General features: G+C 37.7%; 1 protein-coding gene across 1 annotated transcript in view; it reads right to left on the bottom strand.

Annotated features, from left to right (window-relative positions):
* WNT11 (Wnt family member 11) overlaps positions 1 to 12,889 on the bottom strand; it is a 164,835-nt gene that overhangs the window by 132,665 nt on the left and 19,281 nt on the right. The window lies entirely within an intron of this gene.

Raw genomic sequence — 12,889 nt, 5'->3', positions numbered from 1 at the left:
GGAAGTCTAAGGTTTAGATACAAGGTAATCCCAGAGGTAAAAATTATATCAATATAACAGTTTTGGTTATGCAAAACTAGGGAATTAATATGGGATAAAGAAATTATTTTTTTAAACAGTAAACAATTTCAAGTAGACTGTACCTTTAATTTATTAATAGTAACATAAACTTTTGGGTATTGACTGCCAAAGGTGGTGTTGAAAGTGACACTATAAGAATTAAAGAAAATGTCAGATGGGACATAGACACTTTGACAATTATGTGTATTGTAATGAATCTCAGAATGCTAACCCTGCTAATGCTAATGATCTACCCTACACGCCCCTTAACCAATGTCATTCTTGATGCAGAGCCTGAGGAGGGCGGAGCTATGACACAATGCGTCGTGATTGGTAGGTTCAGTCACAGATAGGGTATTTTAGAGGTGCCCGGTGTTGCGTTCGGTTTATCCACATTTTACAAATTTAGTCACATTGAGAAAGGCCCTTCAGAAGCCAAAACGCGCCTGCATACTAAGTTGCATACTATAGTTGTTCAAACACCTCTGTCACCTGATGCCAATGTAAGCTGTTATCGGCCAGGAAACAGGGAGGCGGTGAACCTATAGAGTGTCATTATTTGTTTTTAAGTGTGGGCCAAGACTTTCCAGGATGTCCTGGATATTTTATAAAATAGAATTAAAAGTTAAATTTGAATTGGTTTAATTTATTAGAGGTGGCGTGCTTAATCCCCCTTCTTTTGCTCCTCTTTTCTTTAGTGGGGTATATGTGTTTGTTAATTATATATTTAAGGGTAGCACCGGTCCCAGATTTTCTGGGACCTTTCCTCTAAATCCATTTTCGCAGTGCTAGTAATCAGCAATTAGTGCTCAGAAAATTAACCAAAGATCCAATCTTTGAATAATTTTCTAAAAGTGCCCCAAATGCCCTCAAAATAGAGGACATTATAGTTTTTTTATTTAAAAAAAAATGCATTTTTGTTAAATAAAAAGTAACTGCACTAAGCAGTTTTGGGGCTTTAAAGCTGGTGGGGGTGGGGTGTTAGATAAAAAAAAGGCTCTGAAAATTGCCTTTACATTGTGGTCTATGGGAACTGTATGTTCTCAAAGGCCGTAATGTAAATATATATGTACAGGGAGTGCAGAATTATTAGGCAAGTTGTATTTTTGAGGATTAATTTTATTATTGAACAACAACCGTGTTCTCAATGAACCCAAAAAACTCATTAATATCAAAGCTGAATATTTTTGGAAGTAGTTTTTAGTTTGTTTTTAGTTATAGCTATTTTAGGGGGATATCTGTGTGTGCAAGTGACTATTACTGTGCATAATTATTAGGCAATTTAACAAAAAACAAATATATACCCATTTCAATTATTTATTTTTACCAGTGAAACCAATATAACATCTCAACATTCACAAATATACATTTCTGACATTCAAAAACAAAACAAAAACAAATCAGTGACCAATATAGCCACCTTTCTTTGCAAGGACACTCAAAAGCCTGCCATCCATGGATTCTGTCAGTGTTTTGATCTGTTCACCATCAACATTGCGTGCAGCAGCAACCACAGCCTCCCAGACACTGTTCAGAGAGGTGTACTGTTTTCCCTAATTGTAAATCTCACATTTGATGATGGACCACAGGTTCTCAATGGGGTTCAGATCAGGTGAACAAGGAGGCCATGTCATTAGATTTTCTTCTTTTATACCCTTTCTTGCCAGCCACGCTGTGGAGTACTTGGACGCGTGTGATGAGCATTGTCCTGCATGAAAATCATGTTTTTCTTGAAGGATGCAGACTTCTTCCTGTACCACTGCTTGAAGAAGGTGTCTTCCAGAAACTGGCAGTAGGACTGGGAGTTGAGCTTGACTCCATCCTCAACCCGAAAAGGCCCCACAAGCTCATCTTTGATGATACCAGCCCAAACCAGTACTCCACCTCCACCTTGCTGGCGTCTGAGTCGGACTGGAGCTCTCTGCCCTTTACCAATCCAGCCACGGGCCCATCCATCTGGCCCATCAAGACTCACTCTCATTTCATCAGTCCATAAAACCTTAGAAAAATCAGTCTTGAGATATTTCTTGGCCCAGTCTTGACGTTTCAGCTTGTGTGTCTTGTTCAGTGGTGGTCGTCTTTCAGCCTTTCTTACCTTGGCCATGTCTCTGAGTATTGCACACCTTGTGCTTTTGGGCACTCCAGTGATGTTGCAGCTCTGAAATATGGCCAAACTGGTGGCAAGTGGCATCTTGGCAGCTGCACGCTTGACTTTTCTCAGTTCATGGGCAGTTATTTTGCGCCTCGGTTTTTCCACACGCTTCTTGCGACCCTGTTGACTATTTTGAATGAAACGCTTGATTGTTTGATGATCACGCTTCAGAAGCTTTGCAATTTTAAGAGTGCTGCATCCCTCTGCAAGATATCTCACTATTTTTGACTTTTCTGAGCCTGTCAAGTCCTTCTTTTGACCCATTTTGCCAAAGGAAAGGAAGTTGCCTAATAATTATGCACACCTGATATAGGGTGTTGATGTCATTAGACCACACCCCTTCTCATTACAGAGATGCACATCACCTAATATGCTTAATTGGTAGTAGGCTTTCGAGCCTATACAGCTTGGAGTAAGACAACATGCATAAAGAGGATGATGTGGTCAAAATACTCATTTGCCTAATAATTCTGCACACAGTGTATATGCTTATATACATATATATTTATGTGTTAAGATGTGTATATACACATATTAACATGTATATATTCATATACATATATATTTAAAAAATGCTGCCCATTACTGCGCTAGTTACCACCTTCTCAGTATGAGGTTCTGATGCTGTCTCTGACGGCATCAGAACGAGGCTCCCATAGAAGCCTATGGAAGCGCTCTCGTGTTCGCATTATCATGCGCTGGTATTACAAAGTGGAGCACTAATAGCGCTTGCATGCAATCAATATTTAGCGATACACTTGTAATCGAGTCCTAATTCTTTAATATTCATACTGCTATTTTTCAAATTTAAAAGACTTTATAATGCTAATATATATATTTATTTAAATCTTTTGGTACAAAAGCACTCTTACCAAACTGGTCAGGTAGGCACCAGGATGCAAAATGAGAATAATATATTAACAGGAAATAAGCAGTCTCTGGTTTTGATAAACAAATAGTATATTTTACTAGCGTGACGCATCATGATATTCACCCCTTCCTCAGACAAATACAAAGTGAACAGTGAAAATATTTATACATATACAGATTAAAAAAAAAAAAAAACCTCCCCCCATTAGAGCAACAATCACATACAAAGCCACCTGATTGGCGGTTAAGGACACACCCTCAATCACATACAGGTGTGTAACATAGATTAGTTAATTAGACAACCTAAACCCAATATGCACAAGTATAGACAATTAGCACCTTATACAAAACAGAACAGAAATGAATAAAAAACAGTATAGGAATTTATACACAAACAGAGCTAGAAGCATGTAGCATCAATCACAACTTTATAATGATACTCGTGTTTGTATAGCATTGTAAAAAACATTATAAAAAACATTGGTCTAGTAAAAGAACAGGAACTAGGGAAACCTACCAAATATAGATGGGAAACATGTAAGACCCAATGTATGTAGTGTTTGAAACGTTATAACACTTGGTAAATACTATAATAGGGAGAAAATTATTAATCAAATATGTAGCAATACGGACCTGTTAGAGCATAGTGAGGACTGATGTATAGGGCTGTAAGTATGGACAAGCAATGCGTGTGTGCGTGTTTAAGTATAAGAAATAAATAAACATTTACTTGTTTGCCTGGCAATCCGCACATGCTGTTCTGTAATGGCGATGAAACGCTGACCAATGCTGGTCATAGGGGGGCGTGGCCACTAAGATGTAATCAGAAACAACACCATGAAAGAAAAAGCTGAGGTGCAACTACAAGAGATGTCTCAGAAATGTTTTTAAAGGGGCTATGCACATAATCTAATCTCTGATGTGCACAAAGATTTACTATCGGCTAATTGTGAACTACTACTATCTCATAACAAGGAGAACAACGATTAACCTTCACAACGAGATATGGACCTAACATCCAAGCCACTGCTAAGAGTCTACGCGACAAATATTACATATTGGGTTTAGGTAGTCTAATTAACTAATCTATGTTACACACCTGTATGTGATTGAGGGTGTGTCCTTAACCACCAATCAGGAGGCTTTGTGTGTGAATGTTGCACTAATGGGGGGAGATTTTTTTTTTCTCTGTATGTGCATAAATATTTTCACTGTTCACTTTGTATTTGTCTGAGGAAGGGGTGAATACCTCAAAACGTCATGCTAGTAAAATATACTATTTGTTTTTCAAAAACAGAGTGCTTATTTCCCGTTTCCCGTTGTCCAATTTATTTGTAGTATCAAATTTGCTTAGTTCCCATGATATTCTTTGCTGAAGAGATACCTAGGTAGGCATCTGGTGCACTACATGACAGGAAATAGTGCTGCCCTCTAGTGGTCTTGCAAATGGATAAAATTCTTGCCAAACTACTGCTATATGGTGCTCCAGAATTGGGTCACTTCTAAGCATACATTCTTGTTTTTTCAACAAAAGATACCAAGAGAAAGAATAAATATTGATAATAGACGTAAATTAGAAAGCTGTTTAAAACTGCATGTTCTATCTGAATAATTTAAAAAAATATTGTGTTTCATATCACTTTAAATATGGTTACCAGATTATCACACTTTTCGTGCCTTAATAACTTTGTATTGTTCAGGGGGACTCTTAAAAAATAAAAATATAGATAATGAAATATGTTTTAAAAGGACATTTAAATAAAAAAATATTGGGAAAACATTTTTGCCGATTTGTTTGTGTTAATACCTGCATGAGTTAATTAATGAAAGTTCTTAACCAAAGCGTCTGACCTGTCGGAGCCTGGGGCACCGATAAAGATAAAGAATATAAATCTTCTTATACTAACTACTTTATTCATAAAATTATACAATCCATAAAAATAGTACAAAAAAAGCATGGATCCATGTAATTCAATAAACAATGTAATACAATAAAACACTAGTTACAGTGATTTAAAAACACTGGTTACAGTGACTTAAAGGGACAGTCAAGTCCAAAAAAAACTTTCATGTTTCAAATAGGGCATGTAATTTTAAACAACTTTCCAATTTACTTTTATCACCAATTTTGCTTTGTTCTTTTGGTATTCTTAGTTGAAAGCTAGACCTAGGAAGGCTCATATGATAATTTCTAAGCCCTTGAAGGCCACCTCTAATCACATGCTTTTGTATTTGCTTTTCACAGCAGGGGAGAGCTAGTTCAGGTAAACCCTATAGATAACATTGTGAGCACGCCCGTGGATTGTGGCAGACACTGCTCTAATTGGCTAAAATGAAAGTCAATAGATAATAAATGAAATGTCATGTGATCAGGGGGCTGTCAGAAGATGCTTAGATACAAGGTAATCACAGAGGTTAAAAGTATATTAATATAATTGTGTTGTTTATGAAAAACTGGGGAATGGGTAATAAAGGGATTATCTATCTTTTAAAACAACAAAAATTCTGGTGTTGACTGTCCCTTTAACACAATAATCTCTTAAAATCTTGTTACAAATAGTCAGTTGGCATTGACAATTTAAACAATCTTCAACTGTTGAAATGAAAATACTAAAAAATGGCATTGATTTTTGTCTCCAGTATAAATGGTGTCCAATATAGAAATCGTCTCTGTGTCCAAATGTATCCAAAAGCAATGTGAGTGTTCAAACAAAGCAAAACAAATCCTCTGTGGTTGATTGTGTTCTAAAATGTGTTCAAAATTATATCAGGGATGTTGATCACAACATTGTAAAAAGAAAACCATACAAAGATCAACAACAAGTTAAAAATTAAAGTAAACAAATGTTAGAAAAAATGTTGAAAAATTGTTGAAAAAATATATGTGCAGATTCCTTAAATAGATGCGTGAAATTCTTAATGTTGTAAGCTCATTTGTTATTCAGTTTTCTTATAGGTGTGATGAAGATATAGTGTATTCTGATGGATCCTTCTGTGAAAGAGATGAACGATAGTGTAGATCGTTTTAAATGTAGTAAAAAATTAAACAAGGCTTACCAGTTTTCAATCGGTCAACGCGTTTTGGCCCGTAATAGGTCTTTCTCAAGACTCTTGAGAAAGGCCTATTACGGGCCGAAACGTGTTGCCCCAGCAACAGATCATGTCACTTTTTGGACTATGGCATCTGGGGACTGAGGGCTTTCCAACAACATCCGCTGCTCCCTCGGGATCACCCCAAAACCACCACCTCTATATCACTGGGACTCTATGAGACTATGGACACAATGGGGGGGGGGGCGCCAGCCTGTCTGGAGGGATGGGAATGGCGGGAGATCTGGGGGTCAGATAAGACCCTTATCAAGATGAGCTGGGGTATATAAGTGTGTGTTTTCACAATAAAGTATGTTCCACCTGAATACTGTTTCTGTCTGGTTATTTGGGTGGGTTCTGGCTATAATTACTTTCCTCCGCTCTATAGCTACAAGTTACAAAGACCCAGTTGGGGTAGCCGGTGTCCGTCACAGATAGATAGATAGATAGATAGATAGATAGAAAGAGATATAGATACAGGGAGTGACTACTGCTTGTGCATCCGGTGCCACTACACCAGGGCCCAGGTCTGGGTGGTGGCGGAGTCACATTTTTTTATTTTCGCTTTGTAATAAATCTAACTTTAACCCCTTAGTGACCAGAGCACTTTTCCATTTTCTGTCCGTTTGGGACCAAGGCTATTTTTACATTTCTGCGGTGTTTGTGTTTAGATGAAATTTTCCTCTTCCTCATTTACTGTACCCACACATATTATATACCGTTTTTCTCGCCATTAAATGGACTTTCTAAAAATACCATTATTTTCATCATATCTTATCACTTACTATAAAAAAAATTATAAAATATGAGGAAAAATGGAAAAAAACACACTTTTTCTAACTTTGAACCCCAAAATCTGTTACATATCTACAACCACCAAAAAACACCCATGCTAAATAGTTTCTAAATTTTGTCCTGAGTTTAGAAATACCAAATGTTAACATGTTCTTTGCTTTTTTTGTAACTTATAGGGCCATAAATACAAGTAGCACTTTGCTATTTTCAACCATTTTTTTTTTCAAAATTAGCGCTAGTTACATTGGGACACTGATATCTTTCAGGAATCCCTGAATATCCATTGACATGTATATATTTTTTTTTAGAAGACATCCCAAAGTATTGATCTAGGCCCATTTTGGTATATTTCATGCCACCATTTCACCGCCAAATGCGATCAAATACAAAAAATCGTTCACTTTTCACAAATTTTTTCACAAACTTTCAGTTTCTCACTGAAATTATTTACAAACTGCTTGTGCAATTATGGCATAAATGGTTGTAAATTCTTCTCTGGGATCCCCTTTATTCAGAAATATTAGACATATATGGCTTTGGCATTGCTTTTTGGTAATTAGAAGGCCGCTAAATGCCACTGCGCACCACACGTGTATTATGCCCAGCAGTGAAGGGGTTAATTAGGGAGCATGTAGGGAGCTTCTAGGGTTAATTTTAGCTTTAGTGTAGTGTAGTAGACAACCCCAAGTATTGATCTAGGCCCATTTTGGTATATTTCATGCCACCATTTCACCGCCAAATGCGATCAAATTAAAAAAAATGTTACATTTTTCACAATTTTAGATTTCTCACTGAAATCATTTACAAACAGCTTGTGCAATTATGGCACAAATGGTTGTAAATGCTTCTCTGGGATCCCCTTTGTTCAGAAATAGCAGACATATATGACTTTGGCGTTGCTTTTTGGTAATTAGAATGCTGCTAAATGGCGCTGCGCATCACACGTGTATTATGGCTAGCAGTGAAGGGGTTAATTAGGTAGCTTGTAGGGAGCTTGCAGGGTTAATTTTAGCTTTAGTGTAAAGATCAGCCTCCCACCTGAAACATCAGACCCCCTGATCCCTCCCAAACATCTCTCTTCCCTCCCCTACCCCACAAATGTCCCCGCCATCTTAAGTACTGGCAGAAACTCTGCCAGTACTAAAATAAAAGGAAAATTTGGGCTTTTTTGTGCATTTTTTTTTTTGCATATTTACATATGCTTCTGTGTAGGATCCCCCTTAGCCCCCAACCTCACTGATCCCCCACCAAACAGCTCTCTAACCCTCCCCCTCTGACTTAATGTGCGCCATCTTGGGTACTGGCAGCTGTCTGCCAGTACCCATTTTAGTGAATAATATGCTTTTTTTTATTAAAAAATGTCCCTTTTCTGTAGTGTAGCTTTCCCCCCCCCCCCCCAATACCAACCCCCCACCCCTTCCAGATCCCTTAGATGCTTTTGAAAAAATAAGTGTATTTAATTTTATTTGACATTTTACTTTTAACTTTTTTTCTGTAGTGTAGCGGTTCCCACCCGCTCCCGCCCCGTGCACGCGCCCGCCAGCCACCCCCGTGCAAGCGCGCGCGCCCGTGCGGGCCCCCGAAGGCTCCGCCCCCGATCCCGCCCCCCTCCACCTTCCAGATCTCACAGATGGCCGCCCACCCGCCTCCCAAGTCGGCTCCCACCCACCAACGATACCGGCCATCGATGTCCGGTGCAGAGAGGGCCACAGAGTGTCTCTCTCTGCATCGGATGGCCAGAAAGTGTTATTGCAGGATGCCTCGATGTCGAGGCATCACTGCAATAACCGGAAAGCAGCTGGAAGCGAGCAGGATCGCTTCCAGCTGCTTTCCAGACTGAGGACGTGCAGGGTACGTCCTTGGTCGTTAACTGACATCCTTTAGAGGACGTACCCTGCACGTCCTCAGTCGTTAAGGGGTTAAAGGACCACTGAGTGCAGTAGAATTGCTTAATTAACAAGTGCATAATAAAAAGACAATGCAATAACACACTTTAAAATAAAAGTTTCGTTAATTTAAAACTAAATTTAAAACTAAATGTCTTTTTGATAGTTTATCTGTTATCTGAGAATTCGTGCTGGTAAGATTATATATCCATTTTGGATTTTTAGTATTTTATGGTAATAATGTTTCTTGTTATTAGTATCAATAAAGGTTAAGTTTTAGTGTCACCCTGTAATATAGTCCCCTTCATATTTATACTGTAAGTGAGTGTTCTATACGTGCCTCTGTTTACTCCCCCCCTTCTCTTTTTCCACCACAGACAGGCAGATAGATAGATGATAGATAAATAGATAAATGATAGATAGATAGATAGATAGATAGATAGATAGATAGATAGATAGATAGATAGACAGATGATAGATAGACTGGCATTGTAAGCTAATTGTTAATTTATTTATTAAACATTTTCACTCTCATTTATGTGCCACATTTAAATAATGCAATATCCCTTTTTATGCTAATTAAATTGTAGATATAGTGACGTATTTAACGCAAACATTTACTTTAGAATGGTATGTATAAACCTTTTTAAATTTATAGATGTTTAAATATTGAAAACATAAGAATAAATATTTAGTCTCCTCACCATAAAGTAAGTGCCACAATGTTATAACCTTGGTTTTCCCGTGATTAAAAGCCTTTTATCTTAGTTTATCTCCACGGCTAAGGCCAGTTAGGGACAGTTACAAATGAACTGTTAGCGTCTCATAGTGTTTAGCGTCCCATTAATAAATATTATTTCCATGAGCCCCTACAGTTTCTAGTAAGAGATCATAGTAGTGAATAGACTTAGAGAAACACACAAGAGTTTGAAACTTTAGTTCTTTGAAAACATATTGATCTGTTCCTATAGCATCAGCTGAACAGCACATAAATCACTGGGTTTGAATAACTGGTTGTGAACAAAAGAAACAATGATAATGAATAGAACAAAACCACACAAGAATTCTTCAGCTGTGAAATAATAACCAAAAAAGACTATTAAGACATTCAATACATTTTAGGAATATCTATCTTTTTATCTATCATTGATCTATCTATCTATCATCTATCCATCTGTCTATATTTAAAAACACACACATATACATATATATATATATATATATATATATATATATATATATATCTTCAGTAAACTAGAAATTGTTCAAAAGAAGACAACTAATACGGTACAGTGTTGCAGGGTCTAAAAAATATAACTTACAAGGAAATACTGCATGACAGTTATATGTATAGCTTTAAGGACAGAATGGAGGGAGGTGACATGACAGTAACCTTTAAGTATATTGAAGGAATTAATAAAACTGAGGGTAAAAGTATTTTTTATAAAAAGAGCAACAACAGAACCAAGAGGTCATGATTTCAAGTTGGAAGACAGAAGATTCAGGAACAGTTTGTGGAAGCACTTCTTTATGTAAAGAAAGGGTGATTGATTTGTGGAATATACTTCCAGTAGAGGTGGTAAGAAAAAATGCCATAAGGCAATTGAAGAATGTATGGAACATACTTAGGGCTTCATGTGCTAAGCAGAAAATGCTGCTTTGGAGGTCTTGTGGTGCAGACGCGCTCATGCAGCCTGCTTACCGCAATGTAAGAAGCAGACATTATCTCCTTCTTACCTCTCCAACTCCTCTGAGTTGATGGAGATAAATCACCCCAAACATGTTTGTTCACAAGAACAGGGGGAGCCCTTGCACAAGCAAACACTTGTGCATTAGCACATAAGGGCAGCAGACGCACAGAAGACGGGTGGACAGTTTCACCAGTAAAAAACCTTGTCCTCCCGCATATTAGAGTTCTCGGTGAGCTGGTATTTTACCAAGATAGCTGGGTTTTCTATGAGATTTAGGTCTATGCAGATATAGTAAATAAGAAAATATAGATAAATAGATATAGATAAATATATCTATAGATTTCAGCAAAGCATGTGACACCGTCCCACACAACAAACTAATTCACAAACTGTATCTCCTTGGTCTAGACTCAAACATTGTGAGCTGGGTAGAATGCTGGCTTAAAGGGACATTTTACACTATATTTTTATTTGCATAAATGTTTTGTAGATGATCCATTTATATAGCCCATACATATTTTTTTTTTAAAAGAATGTATAGTTTTGTTTATTTTTAAATAACATTGCTCTGATTTTCAGACTCCTAACCAAGCACCAACGTTTTAGGAGAATACTGACGTATACCTACTCCAGCTTGATCCTGTTTGTATAAAGGATCTTTTCATATGCAGAGGAAGGGGGAGGGGGGGAGTGACTGCTATTTCCCACTTGCAGTGGGCTTTCCACTGGATTGGACAAATTACTGGGATCTAAAGTTTAACACAGCAAAGTGTAAAATTATGCATTTAATGAAGAAAAATCCAAACTTTAATTACAGACTCAATGGCATTTTACTGACTGTTACAAAAGTGGAGCGGGATTATTATTTCAGATGATTGAAAATTTAGTAAACAATGTAGTACTGCAGTGATTAAGGCCAGTAGAATAGAATAAAATATAGGGGGTGCCCTTGGTCAGAGCAAACAAATAATTAATATATGGAATATATCTAACAAAATAGACAGTGATATAACCTACCTAATGATAGGCCAAATCATATAACAGAATACAATTAATAGGTCAAAAATATATGACAAAAGTAACAAAGTCTCATAAAACAAAAGCAGGGTGTTAGAAAGGGACCCAGTGGTGAATGGTAAATCCAGGTCCAGGCAGCTGTCTGTGGGTGGATCAAGGACAAGATCCAGGATCAGCAATCTGTGAAAAGTATAAAGAAACAGAAGCGCCACATGGACTAGTACTATATGAATACGTAAGAAATTTCTCAAATCTTTATACAGTACTAGGCCATGTGGCACTTATGTTTCTTTATACTTTTCACAGAGGGCCAGTAGAATCCTTGGTTATATTGGTAGAGGTATTTGCAGCAGAAATAGTAAGGTTCTTAGGCCACTTTACAGATCATTAGTTAGGCCTCATCTTGAGTATTCCATGCAGTTCTGGAGGCCATATCTCCAGAAGGTTAGAAACAAACTTGAATCTGTGCAAAGGAGGGCTACTATAATGTTACATGGTCTAAAAATTAAAACTTAGGCTCAATGACCTAAATATGTATAGCTTAGAGGAGAGAAGGGAAAGGGTTGATATGATCACAACTTTCAAGTATATTAAAGGGCTTAGTAAAACTGAGCCAGTGAGAATTTTACATAAAAAGGAAAATTCAAGAACAAGGAGTCATGGGCCTCTATTTAACAAAGATCTTGCGGACCTGATCTGACAGTGCGGATCAGGTCTGCAAGACCTTGCTGAATGCGGGGAGCAATATGCTCTCCGTATTCAGCATTGCAACAGCAGCTCACAAGAGCTGCTGGTGCAACGCCGCTCCCTGCAGACTCGCGGCCAATCGGCTGCCAGCAGGGAGGTGTCAATCGACCCAATCGTACTCGATCGGGATGAATTCCGGCAATGTCTGTCCGCCTGCTCAGAGCAGACGGACAGGTTATGGAGCAGCGGTCTTTGTGACCGCTGCTTTATAACTGCTGTTTCTGGCGAGCCTGCAGGCTCGCCAGAAACACGGAACATCAAGCTCCATTCGGAGTTTCATAGATAGGCCCTTTTATCTCAAGCTGAAGTGTAGTAGATTCAGGAGTAATTTGAGTAAGCACTTCTTTACAAAAAGGGTGATTGATTCATGGAATAAACTTCCTCAAAAGGTAGTAATGACAAACACTGTGGGGGACTTTAAGAATGCCTGGGACAAGCACATGGCTATTCTACGAACTAGATAAGTTTATAATTTTAGGAAATATTGGGCAGACTTGCTGGCCCTATGGCAATATCCTTGTTTCAATGCTAAAAATAGTAAAATTACACAAAATTATAAATAAATATTAGAGGAATACTTA

This window comes from Bombina bombina, chromosome 3, assembly GCF_027579735.1.
Source record: "Bombina bombina isolate aBomBom1 chromosome 3, aBomBom1.pri, whole genome shotgun sequence".
Lineage (NCBI taxonomy): Eukaryota > Metazoa > Chordata > Amphibia > Anura > Bombinatoridae > Bombina > Bombina bombina.
The sequence above is the reverse complement of the archived record's forward strand: the minus strand, read 5'-3'. Positions and strand labels throughout refer to the sequence as shown.